Consider the following 14831-nt stretch of genomic DNA (forward strand, 5'->3'; position numbering starts at 1 on the left):
TTCTGGATTTCTAAGAGATAAAACGAGACTAAATATAGGAACATTCACGTCAAAGAACATCTCTGGAGACATACGAAAGGAGTAACTAGACCTTGATGTTAAAAACAATCTTAAATCACTGTGAATGATGCCTCCTTTTTATTGCAATCTAAGACATTCATCACTAACTTCAAAGTGTAACCATGTAGCTATGTAGGCTTGAGATATTTCCATGATCAGTATCTGATTATGAAGCTTAAAGCAGCACCAGTTAATAATGTGGCTGACGTTTCGTCGAAAGCTGGGCTGTAAACAAAGAAATTAGCGTTGCATTTTATAGCAGGGCTCTTAAGTGATTCCAGTAATAAGTATCTGATAAAAATAATTCATATAAGCTGCATATCCTCTATTGTTACAATATTTCCCTTTTTAATTTTCCTTTTTTTGTGTCCCCAGACAGGCGATACACTTATTGTCTCGTTGTAAAGAGTTAAGCACACTCATGCTGCAGGCCAAAGATTGATAATATCTCCTCAACAATGGAAGGAATGAAGCAAAGTAATCCGCTAACGCTAAACTGAATTCCTAAAGAAACAGGATGAAAATGAGAAACTGATCACAGAGATGATATGTGAGCTTATTTTGACATTTATAATAAGTTTCATATGAGTTGTCACATCTTTTTCAACATACATGGCTCATGTCTCTTTTGCTTTTGGACCATATGTTCCTGTTAACATAGAAAATGGAGACATCATGAGACTGACAACGTGAAGTTAGCAATAAGATAAGAGTTCTTCCTCAACACCATCTCGGTAATTCTGTATGCTTACATCTATCAGCCGTTTTCATGCCAGTTAGTTGGAAAATCAGAATTAAAGCCTGCATTTGAACTCCAAGTCAAAATCAATACTCTAATCCTTGTGAAACCTGAGCACAGCATTTTTATAGAAAAAAAAATGTCAGGAAAAAAAACCCCAATAAGCTAAAAAAAAAAAAAAAAAAAAAAAAAAAACTGTGGCTTTAAGTGAACTAAAAACAATTACAGCTGCGTATGTTTTCACTATTCTCTAAACTGCAGACTGAGTGAAGCCTTACGATGAACACACTGGCAGCTGAAACGTACCGTAATGAGCCGCACACTTTTTCCACTGACCAGTTTCTCTGTTTCCACTATGTGCGTTTAATGAGCGCTCCGGGTCTGCCTGCCTGCCTGGCTACCTTCAGAAGCTAGTTCATTAGAAGGGAATTAGAGCTGACGCTCTGCGTTCCTGAGAGGAAAAGAAAAGCAGGAATTGTCAGCAGAGGGGCCAGCTGTGGCTCCAGTCTCAGATGGGCTGCCAAGCTTCTGCTCCCCGGGTTGGTATGAGTGCCATTGTACCACACATCGAGTGCAACAGAGGTGCAGGTATGAATGCACGTTCAGGGTTTTAGTGAAAACATTGGTGAGACGAGTTCTGTTACCTTCAACATGTAATACCCGCAATCAAAAATATCACACATAAAATTTACAACTGATTCCATCCGAGCCTCAAGATACATGTCGTCCCTTCAGCTTCTTTTTAGAGATGTGGATCATTTCTCCACCACAAATGAGTACAAGTAGATTCATAGATTAAAACTATAACAACAGTTTTTAATTTTAACGTAAAACTCCAAAGAGTCTTGAAGTAACGATAACTACAATGGAAACCATTGACATTTTCCTCAACAAATTAAAAACAACCCTAAAGCATTATAGGGATATAAATCCAATCCGGTCTCAGGAGAGTGTTGTGAAAAGGCGTGACTAGTTATTCACAGCCAAGAGGTAAAATATTTCCTCTTAGTGGAATGAAATTATTTTCTACTTGAGTTGTAGGATGATCTAAGCAATCATTCTTTTATGATTTTAATATATTTGCCAATTAAAGTCACTTAAAACAAGACTACAACTGGTACAGGTGAGTAAAATGGAACTAAAGCAAAATTAGACAGTAGTCAAAAGATTAAAATTAAAACTATTTTTAGGACTTTATCTTCAGAATGAATCAAAATCACCAAATTACTGAGGGGAAATCAATTAATCTCCAATGCACGAGTGACAAATATTACTGCAAACATGCATAGAGGTGAGTATGCACTGGTGAAGAATGTGTGCAAACTGGGACAAATGGAAGTAGGACATGTTGAAGAAACATGCGCTCAAACGGGGAAAGAAGTGAACTGATCTGAAACCCTCACTAGCATTATCATCTGTTAGCATTAATGGTTTACATTAATAAAACAAGAAAAATAATTATCAGATTTTAAAATAAACATTCATTTTATTGTAGTTTTTCTTTAAATCTTTAGATAAACAAGACAAATGTAAAAAAAAGAAGTTTAAAGAAAAAGCAGCTTGAAAAAAAAAATCTGCAAAATCTTGTTTTTATTTGTTTATGCACTAGGAGACGATCAAAGCTTCGACAGGTCTGATTGTTATTTACAAAAAGCTATGCGATATGGACACGATCACACATCAAAACATTAGATTAATCAGGTCTAATGACTCCAGTTGCACATTTTCATGTTAGCTTGCACACAGAAACACACATGCAGAACTTTTAAATGCCCGGTAAACTGGTCCAGACTGGCTTGGTTATAAAACAGGCAGGTCACTGGTTGTAAATTAGCAGGAGGGCTCCTTCCCTTCGCATTCAGAGCTTGGGCGAGGTTGGGGTTTTTTGCAGAATGTGGGTGGGCATGAGGAAGTTGGAGTATGTAAGAACCGTAAGAGAAGTTGGGTGTTACAGCACTAATGGGAAACATAAACCCCTAACGTGCACATTAAGCCAACTCAGAAAAGTCAGAATGCTTTGGGGGCGGATGGCAGAAATAAACAGCACATTTACTTTCAGTGTTGGCTTGCGAACACGGGGGCCGTATCTGTAAGGTGCCGTTGGCTGAGAAGTCCTGGAAAAGATGCGTTCCGCATTAACCCTGGCGGCCCCGGCTGTATGACCATGTAATGACCTGTCACCAGGAGCCTGGGAGCTGCCGGCTCTCAAGACAAAGTCAGAACAGAGACAAGGATGGGTGGAAGTCACAGTCAGCAGCAAGGTGAGAATCAAAACGGGTTCTAATGACATTAGAAATATGGAGCAGACATGCTCACAGCTTGAGGGTGAAACTAAGAAAAAAGCTTCTAACAAAATCGCATTTATCTTTAAGAAATTAAAGATGAATGTATTCAAAAGTATTCATGCCCTTCAAACTCAGTCAGATTTAGACATGTTAGAGTCCTCATTATTTTGAAGGTATGAGGTAAACCAACACAAAGCATCACTTCGCTGTGAATTGGAAGGAAAGTGACAGAGTTCTAACCTCAATTTTATTTACAAACAAAAATCTGAAAAGTATGGCATGCAGGTCCCCCTGAGTGAATATTTTGTAGAGTCAATTTTCAAATGCAAACTCAGCAGCAAGTCCTTTTGTGTTCATCTCTACTGGCTTTGCGCATCTACTGACTGAAATCACCATCCGTTTAATTTAAAACAGCTTAAGCTCGGGAAGATGGCCTGGAAAGAATGAAAATACATTTTAAAGTTGCACCAAAGAATCCTCTAGAGTAAAATCTTCCCTTTAACATTTTTTTAAAAGAAATGTCCACCTGCCTCAATCATTTGTGCTTGGGAACCAAATTTGTACAACTCTTGCTGTCTGGGACCACAGAAACTTGTTTCAAATAATGTTTGAGCTGTTTTTTTGGACACAATGTCCTAAAATGACATCTGATTTAAATTTGAATCTCCTGCAAATGACTAACTCTTACCAAATTACTTTTCCTTAAGCAAAGCTAGCTGTTATTAGACAAAATGTGAATTGGTTATTGTATTAGGAGCAAGAGCCAGCCCCGAAAATACTCTTCATAAATTGATTATCTTCAAAAACAAACCACAGAACAAAACTTTCATGCTCTAAATGAGAAGAATGTTTCAGCGCACCAGACAGTTGCTGATGAAGTCAGTCTTGGTCGTTTACTCAGTTTTATTATCTTAGTTAACCTCAAGCAAGGACTGAGTAGTTGCTGTTCGAAACTCGGCTAAGCTCCAGTGCAGTGTGTGTTTAACAAACTCGATGACTGATTTACTGCCTTAAGAAAATATTGAACAGTGAACAACATGATCACATGGTCATCAATGTGCTCAACAGCAACAGTCCAGCCAATAGTTGGAGCCTTTCTTGAAACAAAGGTGATTCAAGAAAGAACGCGTTTAAGAACCTTTAAGAACCTTTAAGAACGTGTTCACACTGCTTTAAAGAACTGTGCATGACACTTTCCCCCTGGCACAGCCAAGAAAGAGTTATTGAAAACACTAAAGCTCTAAAATTCAGTAATTTATGGACACAAACACGACCGCTTTATGGGTATTTTTAAAGCCCCAACACACATGTGTGGACGAGAGAGAAGGTTCGCTCAAGGAGTAGGAATCAGAAGCAAAAATATTACCTTAAATCACTACTGAGGATTTCAATGAAGCATCCCTATGTTTTTAGTTCACAAATGTTTTGACTAAGTTTTGCCTTATGATTTCGCTTTATCAGATGGCTTCATCTTTGTGGCTTCTCAGCTCATGTCAGTACAGGACTTCATTCACTAGAGATAATGACACTCTTACTCTCCAGTCAGCATCTTCACAAGGTGCTTTGCTTTTGTTTCAAGGTAGATGCACCCATTTTACACACCAGAGCATGTTCATCTCTTTCCTGAAGGGTACAATGGCTGGACAGTTTCATAATGTTTCTTCGTGAGCCTTACATTTCCAGGCATCTGGAAGTTGCACCTCAGGATTAACCAGGCTTGTGGAGGTCTTCAATTACCTTTCTGATATCTTAGCTGATTTTGTTCATTATTACCCTATCAGAAGCTTACAAAGCCATGACATCATCATCTGGGCTTAGCAGCGAAGTAGTCTTGGTTTTTGTAATTCTGATTTTGAAGGAAGTGTTAATCAAATCCTTTTGTTTTTGAAAAGATTTTTGGAAAATCTAGATTTTTTTTCGACCAATGTACTCCTTGGATTTCCATAGTTCAAAGTGACATCAGATCACCCAAGAACTACCATCTTGTTTAAGAGACAAGTTTTACAAGTTCTGTTTATATGGAATTTGAATTTAGGTCAACTCAAAAAAAAAGAGATTATTGGGGGGAAAAAAAGCCAGTTTTTGAAAATATTTTCTGTCATTTATAAATTCTTTTAAAGGAAAAAAGAGGTGTTGAGGGGGGGGGGGGGATGTAATAAAATTTGAAATCAAATTTGGCATTTATTTATTTTGAACATTCTTCCTTTCGAAGCTAAGAAAAAACAAATGCGTAAATAAAAATGGTTTACTAATTTCTCCATTGTAAATCAGACATCAATTTGACCCCGTTTCCTTTTACATCCCTAAGATTGTTCTGCTATTGTACCCCAAATCATAAGCCTCTGCCTTCTCCATAACTGCAGTACTTTCTCTGAGAGCCCTACACACCTATCATAAATCATTTGCTTTAATGGCCAAGGCATGAAAAAGTAAAGCAAAAAAACAATAAAAGTCTGATTTACTGTAGCAAGATGGTCAAAGAAAGAGAGAAGAAAAAAAAAGAATACCCAGTAGAGGAGATAAGATTGCATCACATGAAGGCTGTTAATCATGATGGTTATGCATGTCTATGTATATATGAGATTGCATGTGTGTGTAAAGGTCTTAAGAAGGAGGCTTTGAGATCTATCACGCAACATCTGGGAGAGTTAGAGATAGGACGAAGCAAGAGACGGTTAACGAAGAAAACACAGCTGCAACATGGTGATCAGCTGGATGAACTGTGACTTTTGCAACCAGATCTGGTGTCGTGATGCAGCCGCGAATAAAAACAGACATTTTTTAACTGTTCTTTTCCTCTACATTTCTGAGTATATCTGATCAGAGGAGAAGCCATGTTAGCGCGAGAGAGAGAACTGGTGATGAAAAGGTTCGATTTACAGTCTCTAACGTTGCTTATTCAAAGAGTAATGTGTTGTAACCGAGCCAGGGAATTATGTAACTTAATCATTGAGATTAGAGAAACCTCACAGAGGAAGATGCATAATGAAATATTTTACATGAAGACAAAAAAAGTCACAATATAGTTAGTTTAGCCCAAAATTATTCAGACTACTGGCAGAAATCTGTTTTTATTTACATTTTTATAAAACTAGAATATAAAAATATTATTTGCTTATTATAGCATTTTCAGTCAAACCAAGCTTTTAATTTTTTGCTGAGGAAAGTCTTTGAGGTTGGTCTTTGAAGTCAAACTAATCTTTAGTTCACTCCACTGATTCTCCATCAGATTTAACTTGGGGGTCCAGCTGAACCATATAAAAATGTTTATATAACTTTCAATCAGAAAAATATATATATAAATATATTGGTAAAGATTGACTTACATTAAACCTTAATCAACACGGGGTATGAATAGTTTTGGGGCTTAAATATTTTATATTCTTGACAAACATTTTTTTGTAGGTCTTTTTGTTTTTTGTTTTATCGTGTTCATTAAAATACTTTTTATCATAAGATGTGTTTAGCTGTTTGTCTTTCTCAGTGTTTATGAGATGCTGCAGTTTCTCTAGTTTTCTTTCTACTTTGCAGACAGAAACCTAAACTGTCTGCGCCGTCTGAAATCCTCCACCTTCTCACAATAAACAACCCTGAGCAGGCATTTACAAGCCTACATCCAGGCTCTGTCCACTCTGCTCCAACAGCACACGATGAAGCCGATTTGAGCAATTTGTTCGCAATACTGACTCGTATTCCTCTGAGGAATAAAACTAAGAGCTGCTAAAGTTGCAAAGAGTTACATCAAGGTTAAAAGCCGACTGGAAAATGGCAAAGTCAACAAAAAGGATCCAACGTAGTAATCTGAAGACAGAAACAAACCAGTGACTACTTGTATCTTTTTTTATTTAATCAGCTACTTGACCTCGTTTTAATGTCAAGACCTTTTCCGAGACACTGCTGCAAGTGACACACTCACTATCTGTGTGCCTGTACTTGTATTTGTCTTCTTTTGTTTGAGCAAACAGGTCAATTTAGAGGCAAATTACTTAATGAGTGTCATGTTAAAATCAAACACTTTAAAGGGAGCTTTAGACAAAGATCTGGTCTGATCATAAAACACTGAGGGGTCGAAGAAGAATTAGTGCAATTAGTCTCTGAAGCATAAACAACATGTAACATGCATTTATCATTTACCTATTTTACATAAATACCCTTAAATAAAATGTAAAGTAATAAGCAGCCCGGCTCCACCTGTATGTAAATTCAAAGAACTCCTGTTTCAAGTCAACTACAAGCCATTCAGGCGACATAGCAAAGACATTGCAGTAGATGTTCTGTGCAAAAAAAGACCAGCAAGTTTTGAAAAAAAAAAAAAAACCTGTTAGAGGGAGACAAATTATTTAAAGAGAGAGGAAAGAGAAAAATTAAAACCTTGAGCTTTTTGATTACAAGAATATTATCCTGGACTGGTAATCTTGCAGGACGCATGGATTCGACAGACGGTTGTATGACGGTGAGTTAACCTCTCCGACCCTCATCGTTTATTGTAAGTTATTCAGTCGTTGAAATACGCATCGTGACCTGAAGTGATCTGTGCTGCATAGCTGCTCTCATCTCCTTCAAAGAGTGTCTGTGCAGTCATGCTAAACATACCTCAGCTGAGCTGCTGCGTCTAACAAACTCAACCACAGGCATGTTTCTCCTACTCAATGCCTAGAATACCAGAGTGAGAATATGACTAGAATGAAGAGGTGAGCAAAAACAAAGAGAATGAGCTGAGTAAACAGCTTGCAAGCATCTTGGAATAAACCAAACCGGTTCTTATTGTATTTAATGGACGAGAAAAGAAATCACCAAAACAAATTAAGATATGATCAGATTTTAAAGTGAAACTAAAGATGAGGAAAAAAAAGAAAGAAAAAAACAGAATCTGAAATAAGGAACATTAGTCTGAATTTATTTGAGCTCTGTTAATGATGATCATGGGAAAATGTCATTTCTGTATGACCCTAGCTAAAAGTAACCAAGGGAGTGGAGGTCAGCAGGGTCTGCTAACCCAACCTACGCCCCCTGTACCTCGCCCCGTCACTGTAAGATCACTCTGCACTTCATCACCCTGAGTTTCTCAAATCAGAGCTGCAGCTGGTGCTTACAAATATATTCATACTTCTTAAATCCTTAAATCTTTTAACATTTCATCATGATAAACCAATTTAGAGTAATTTTCTGCTAATTGTTTTCTACTTTGCAAAAAAAAAAAAAAAAAAAAAAAACTCTCAGCCAGATTGCACAGAATTTTTGTGGAGAATAATCTTCAAGTCTTGCCTTAGATTCTCAATTGGATTTAGGTCTGGACTTTGACTAGGCCATGCTAGCAGAAGGTGTTGTTTGGCATCAGACAGGTGCAACTGTGGGATTGTCCTGCATTTAGCTCCATCCATATACCAATTAATTCTCCTCTCCCATCTGAAGCAAACAATTCCCACAACAAAACATGGTCACCACTGTGTTTTCTGGTGGGCATACTGCAGACATGACGATTACCGTGTTAGCTTTTAAGTTCTATAAACTAATACTAAATTTAAATGTGGTCTCCTCTGTGCTTATGCGTTTGCAGTGTCCTCTGCGTGACTTGTGGTAAACTACAAGTTCATGCTTTCTTCTTGGCACTGTTATATTTTCTAATTAGGTAGCTTCTGAAGGAACTGGATGTTATTTAGGGATGTCAGTAAAAAATGGGGCTAAAGAAAAATGCAGGCCACAATTTTCAGATGTTCATTCCTGAACAGTTTGGACACCCCATATGCCATTACTTTTTCAATTATCCACTAGTTTATGTTGATTTATCAAATAAAATCTCAGTAAAACTCTTGGAAGTCTGTCCATTGTAAAGACAACATATGAAGAAGTAGTACATATCACTGTAGTTTCTGTTAGCTCTCTGTTTACAAATCCAAGTTGCTGCAGCTCACAGAGGATCCAGTAAAGAGATAAACATCATAAGGTAATATCTTTAGTTGGTTTAATACTGTAGGTTAGTGAAGCAAGGATTGCTTTTTGTGTATATTTACTACACTAATGCCCTCTGTGTGAAACAAGCAGCTCATGTGACCTTAAATGTTTAAAATACAATATCTGTGCTTATGGTACCTTTTTGTAATGGTAAAAAGAGCTCTGATGAGGCCAATTTGTCCAAATTAAGCCAAGAGAAACAACAAAATGACAAATATCTCTATGTATAGTTAATGTGGAAAAAATGAAAATAAAAAAGTCAAAACAATAACAGGGAGAAACAGGAACCAGATTTCTTTTAAAAACTTGCCCCAAAGCTAGATCCAACTCCCCAAATCGCCCCTTTCCTAACTGATGGTGAGAAAAAGGTTGAAGAAAAAAAAGAAACCCCTTTAATCCTAAATCTAAACTGAGTCGAGGAGATCCACTGTTCCCTGATCCCTGAGCCACGCTGGGTCCGACTACCAGATGATGGTGAATTATTTTATTCAAACTTCCTCTAGAGAGGACAGCTTTATGAGGGGCACGATGACTTACAACGGGGTAAGGTTGGCTGCGAAGCTTGGATGGGAAGAGTCAATATTTCAGCCTTAAATGATATATTGCATTGGACGGCAGGATTAATTGTTTGCTCTCACACAAACAGTAACAACTTCTGCTTTCAGTACACTCATTACTCCTCTTTCCACTGGCTATATTTTATTCCCTCATATCCAGCTTTCCCAGAACTGCATCTAATTAACCCTGCATGCTCCCAGTTTGTTAGCCAGGTTCTTCCTCCTCTTTTTGCATGACACTGCATTTTTCTTGGACATTTTTTTTTCCCAAGCTGCAGGGTTAAAGGGTTCGGTGGGAAAAAAGGGCAAATGGAAGATGGCAGTCGCATCTTGAGGCAGCCCACACATGCAGCTGTCAGAGCGCATTTATGTGTGACTGACGATGAAATGCACGTCCACCAAACTCAACTGAACACAGCTGACAATATTGAAGACAAACAAAGAGAATGCCCTCCTCAGCATCGAAACAACAAAGAGATAAATGATAATTATTCAAAGACTGTCCTAATGGGAACTTTTGAATTGGACTAATCATCTGTTTTCATACCCTAATTATACAATGCTACAGATATTTTATAAACATATGCCCCCAAACATTACTCAACTTTGTTCTTCCTGCTGCAAAGACAAAAAAAAAAAAACACTTTGAAAGCACAAAGAGACACAGAGAATTTTAAATGTATGGATATGTGAAAAGAACCTCATGTGCACTGTTAGGTACGGTAGAGGAGGTGTGATGCTAAGAGCCGGTTTCTTTTCCACAGGATTCTGGGATTTTTGCCGCCTGCCATCATGTACTCTTACAAGAAGATTTTAATGAACAATCTGATTAACTTTGTCTAAAACCTGAAAATGGGATGATATTGGACCTTTAAATAAAACAACTATAAGCATATGACCAGATCCACACAGAAATGTCCCACTTTTCAGAAAATCATCTAGAGTTTAGATTTGTGGCCCAACAAAAATGATTTGCTTGGTGGTCAGGTCGGGTCGGGTCGGGTCTGTGACTCCCCGTGAGGATAATGGATGGATGATTGGATGGAACTTGCAAAATGTGTCAATGTCTGAAGAGCTGCTGCTTTGCAGCAGGAAGTATGGTCTTCTTTGGCCTCACAAAAAGTAAAACTCCACAGGAATATTCTTAACAAAACATGCAAATCGCAGCAATAAATGTCAGATTTTACTTTTAATTTGGCTGTGAATAAGAAAGTTCATAAAAAATGTAAAAAATAAAATAAAATAAATAGATATAAAAACAAAACACTCAGTTTTGTTTTATATCTGTTGTGTTGTATCGATGTACAGTCCTGTCTCGAGACCTTCGAGGTTCTCACGTAGAATTTCACTTTTCAATAACAATGCTTTTGTTTTCTCCTTTTTCCCTGTTTTTTTTATGGATTCCTCATGATAATATGATTCCAAACAATAAATCTCAAGTCAGTTTATACGCTCTACGAGATGCATGGAGGATCCATAAACGTCGGCTAAACCTGAACTTATAGTAAAGATGGAACAAACTATAAAAGTAACAGTAAATTATGAACGTAGAAGGTGAATGAGGTCAAAAATGACGGAGCACATAAAACAGAAAAAGGGGTCGCACAACAACCAGAATGAAGTGAGACAGTTGGATGATTTAAGCGCAAGTTTGCTCATCAATGCAGAGAGGCGAACAGCACATTTAAGTGCAGACATAATTTGAGGAGTGATTAAAAAACAGCCTGAAGAAATTCCCGTCAGCCCAGCTTGGCTCTATGTGGCAAAGTGCCTGCATTTAAAACTGTTAGCAGGCAGGAGTTGGCTCCAAGCTTCACGAGAGTTTTATGGGTTCCCCTGGGCAGAGCCATAAGCTGCCTCGCCATCTTTTACTGAACCACGGTGATTAGGAGCCCGATGTGGTGACGGCCCTGCAGCCACTGGACTGTGATTTACAGCTCAGACCAAATGCATGTTTTGTTTTTTTTTCCACTGTTTGTGTTCACTACAAGAATTTGTTCCCCTTTCTTTCTGTGTATTTGTTAAGTAAATATCTATTTATTGCTGAAGTAAGGGCAAGGAAATGTGCAAATGGAAACATAAAAAGTACAAACGTCAATCTCATGTATTAACTAATTTACAAAACGGATGAAATGGAACAACATGTCAACAGACGCGAAGCCAATATGAAAAACCCAGGAAAGAATTTTTATAAGCTGCAAACTACAGAAAAATGTGAGAAAATGGGTTTTAAAAAGCAGCCCCTTGTTCCATGCTTTGCTTCTGGACTCTTGGCTATTGAGAAAATTATACTTGTCGGAGGTGTGGATTGTGTTGATGTCTTAAATTCTACGCAACCGCAAACGTTCATAGCATCATCAGATCGATGCTATGAAGCTTACCAGAAATGGCCTGCTTTGTAAACAACCATCCTCCACTGCTAAGAGAGAAGTGTAAAGCTGAACGAAGCAGATTTTAATGTCAGTTCAATGTTTGGAAGTGTGGCAAACAAAACTTAACGGCTTTGTTCACTTCCTCTGCTGCCACTACTAAAACTACAGGCGAGACTACAATTCAAAAACATTGCAGAAAATGTACGTCATCATTAACAAATTCTCCTTCTGTTCGCTGATTGGCCTGGTAGAAAATCTACCAGTGACAATCCAATTCAATGGGAAAAAGCCCAGAAGTGAAGAAAGATCAGAATTGAGCGGAAATGCGTATAAATTCAGTGGTCAGGCTAGGTTTTAAAGGCTAATTCAGGTAAAAAAAAATGTAATAAAATAATTCGTTTCTAATAATTTAGAATCAAAATGAATAAATAATGCAATATCTCATTTGTCATTGGATCTGAATGTGGTAAACCCTTCAATAGAATTGCATTGCCTGAACCGAGAAAAAGACTACAGAAGGTATTAAAGTTGAGAGTCTGAAAATGGGGCCTCATGTCTCAATGAGACTTTTCTGTGTAAATAAAAGTTAAGTAAAATAAAGTAATTCTTGGGCATCTTGAAGACCAAGGAAAACAACCCAGTTTTTCAAAATCCCCCTTACCATCCCCTCTCAGTGTGCGCAGTGTCAAGATAAATTTTCTCTGGTATTTACTCAGTCTTGTTTTTACAGTTCAACCTTCCAATTAATACTCAGGCGGCAGCTACTGGGATCTTAGGTAAGTACGCATGTATCTTGTGGCTAACCCCTGACTTATAAAAATGCCTGTAAGAGTAACTTTATTCTCAATTAATCCACAAAATCCCTATCTAAGCTTTTATTTATTGCTTCATAAAGGTTAAATCAAACAATCCGTACAAAAATTACATTTGAATTCGAATTATTATATTTAAAGCATGTTAAGTGCTATTATTGTGCCTTATTACTGGTCACTGATGTAAGAATTTAATTTTAAGACCCCAGTTTGCAAGAATCCTTCCTAAAGTACTCCAGGCACCCCAGATCTGGTGGGGGCCACCATAAACAACCTGGACCACTGATCTAAATAATTCACCAACAGTGCAGCTGGTTAACTTCAGGTCTGCTGCTGCAGATAGGAAAAAAATACGGACTCAATTAAGCACAAGATCAACAAAAAACAAACTTTTTTTAAGCTAAATGTAAACAATGAGGTAGAGAAAAATGTAAGGATGTATCTTTCCTTTTTTAAATATCTCTAAATATGGAAAACCTTTCCTCTGGAATAACTGAGCAGTTCTATCTGGACCTTGCGGGATGTGTGTGAAATCATTTCTCTATTCCTGCAATTGACTGTAATACCTTGCAGATGGTATTGCGTGTGTGTGCTGCACTGATAATAACTCCTAGCAGGAGCAGAAGGAGAGCGACCAAGAGAAAAGTCATGAACCACAGACTGTGCGGAGGCCAGTATGAAAAAAACAAATGGTAGAAATTGCACAGTGAGCACGGTTCCACAAGTGGAACTAAAGCACCCCTTGTCCGGAGGATCCCGGGGGTGGGGGTTGGTTTCAGGAGACACATGCGACCCGCCTCAGGGTCAGACACAGGGCTGCATGTTGAATCATTTTCTTGTTGAGAGTTTCTACACCTTCGGCCACGGGAGTGTAAGGCAATACCGGAGTGAGAAATTTGCAATGGTTTAAGTTAGTTTTTAAAGCTCCGTGCCAACATGAGGGGGAAAAAATGATGCTCTGCAGGAATGCACGTGGCAAACCAAGACAAATATTAGGCAGAAAGCGGTTGCAGGACGCTGTGTAATTTAGTGGCGTGTGGCTAAAAGTACACACTGGAAGTGTCACAGTTCTAGTGGCTATCATCTTTCTGTACCTGGCTGGGACAAGCTGACATCAAAATAGTCTCTCAGCTGCCAATGGGTAGTTTGTCACTGGTGTCATGAAGTATTTGATAGCTCTCTCAGTTTGATGATGGAGCAACCATATGTGCACTACATGCGAACTCGGATCAGGACCTCCTCTCAATTTATTCAAACTGTTTGGATGTTTTTTTTAAGTCATTTTGCCACACACTTGAGTTTTTTTTTTTTTTAAAGAAGTCCAGTTTAAAGTTGACCAAAAGCCACATATGGGACCACAGCTGAATTTTTTGGCCTGCATGCAAAGAACTAAAATCAACCATCTAGTGAAACATTGGGGTGGCAGGATCATGCTGTGGGGATATTTTTCTTCTGCAAGAATAGGGAAGTTGGTCATGAATAATAGAAAGATAGATGGAGCAAAGCATAGAGAAATATTTCAGGTTTGCCATGTTTTAACAGCAGCTCCATCCATCTTTCAATCAAATCCAAAAACTGGTAAACTTCAAACAACAGCTCCCAATGGTTTTCTTAAATGCTCACACAGTTGGAAAATATTTTTTTAATGACCAATTTCAGGAGACAACTTGTTACTTTAAAATTTATTTAAGGTCATTACAGTAAAGAGGGGGATGTACCAATGTGCATCACACTTTTCAGACTTGTTTGTAAAAAAAAAAAAAAGTAACTCATACATACTTATCACGTTAGTCTAGATTATGTTGATCTATGGCATAAAAGTCTATTAAAATATATTGAAGTTTGTGTTGTAAATGACTCATAGGGTATGAGGACTTTTCTCAGACACTTTAATTGAACGTGAAAAAATACTCACACTGCAGAAAACAATAAATGTCCTGTATTTTTAATGAAAATCTACTTCTGGATCAGATAATGCTGAAAGCTGTAACGTTTCTCAGAACAGGTCCTGCAGGGTAGGTTTAAGACGAGGCTGGAATTTCTTTCCTGAGTCA

The 14831-nt window shown here is 37.8% G+C and overlaps 1 protein-coding gene across 1 annotated transcript in view; it reads right to left on the reverse strand.

The window, feature by feature from the left end:
* Positions 1-14831, reverse strand: part of coro7 (coronin 7) — a 106727-nt gene that overhangs the window by 12245 nt on the left and 79651 nt on the right. The window lies entirely within an intron of this gene.

This window comes from Poecilia mexicana, unplaced genomic scaffold (genome assembly GCF_051168715.1).
Source record: "Poecilia mexicana isolate PSO_F unplaced genomic scaffold, ASM5116871v1 scaffold_8, whole genome shotgun sequence".
NCBI classification, from domain to species: domain Eukaryota; kingdom Metazoa; phylum Chordata; class Actinopteri; order Cyprinodontiformes; family Poeciliidae; genus Poecilia; species Poecilia mexicana.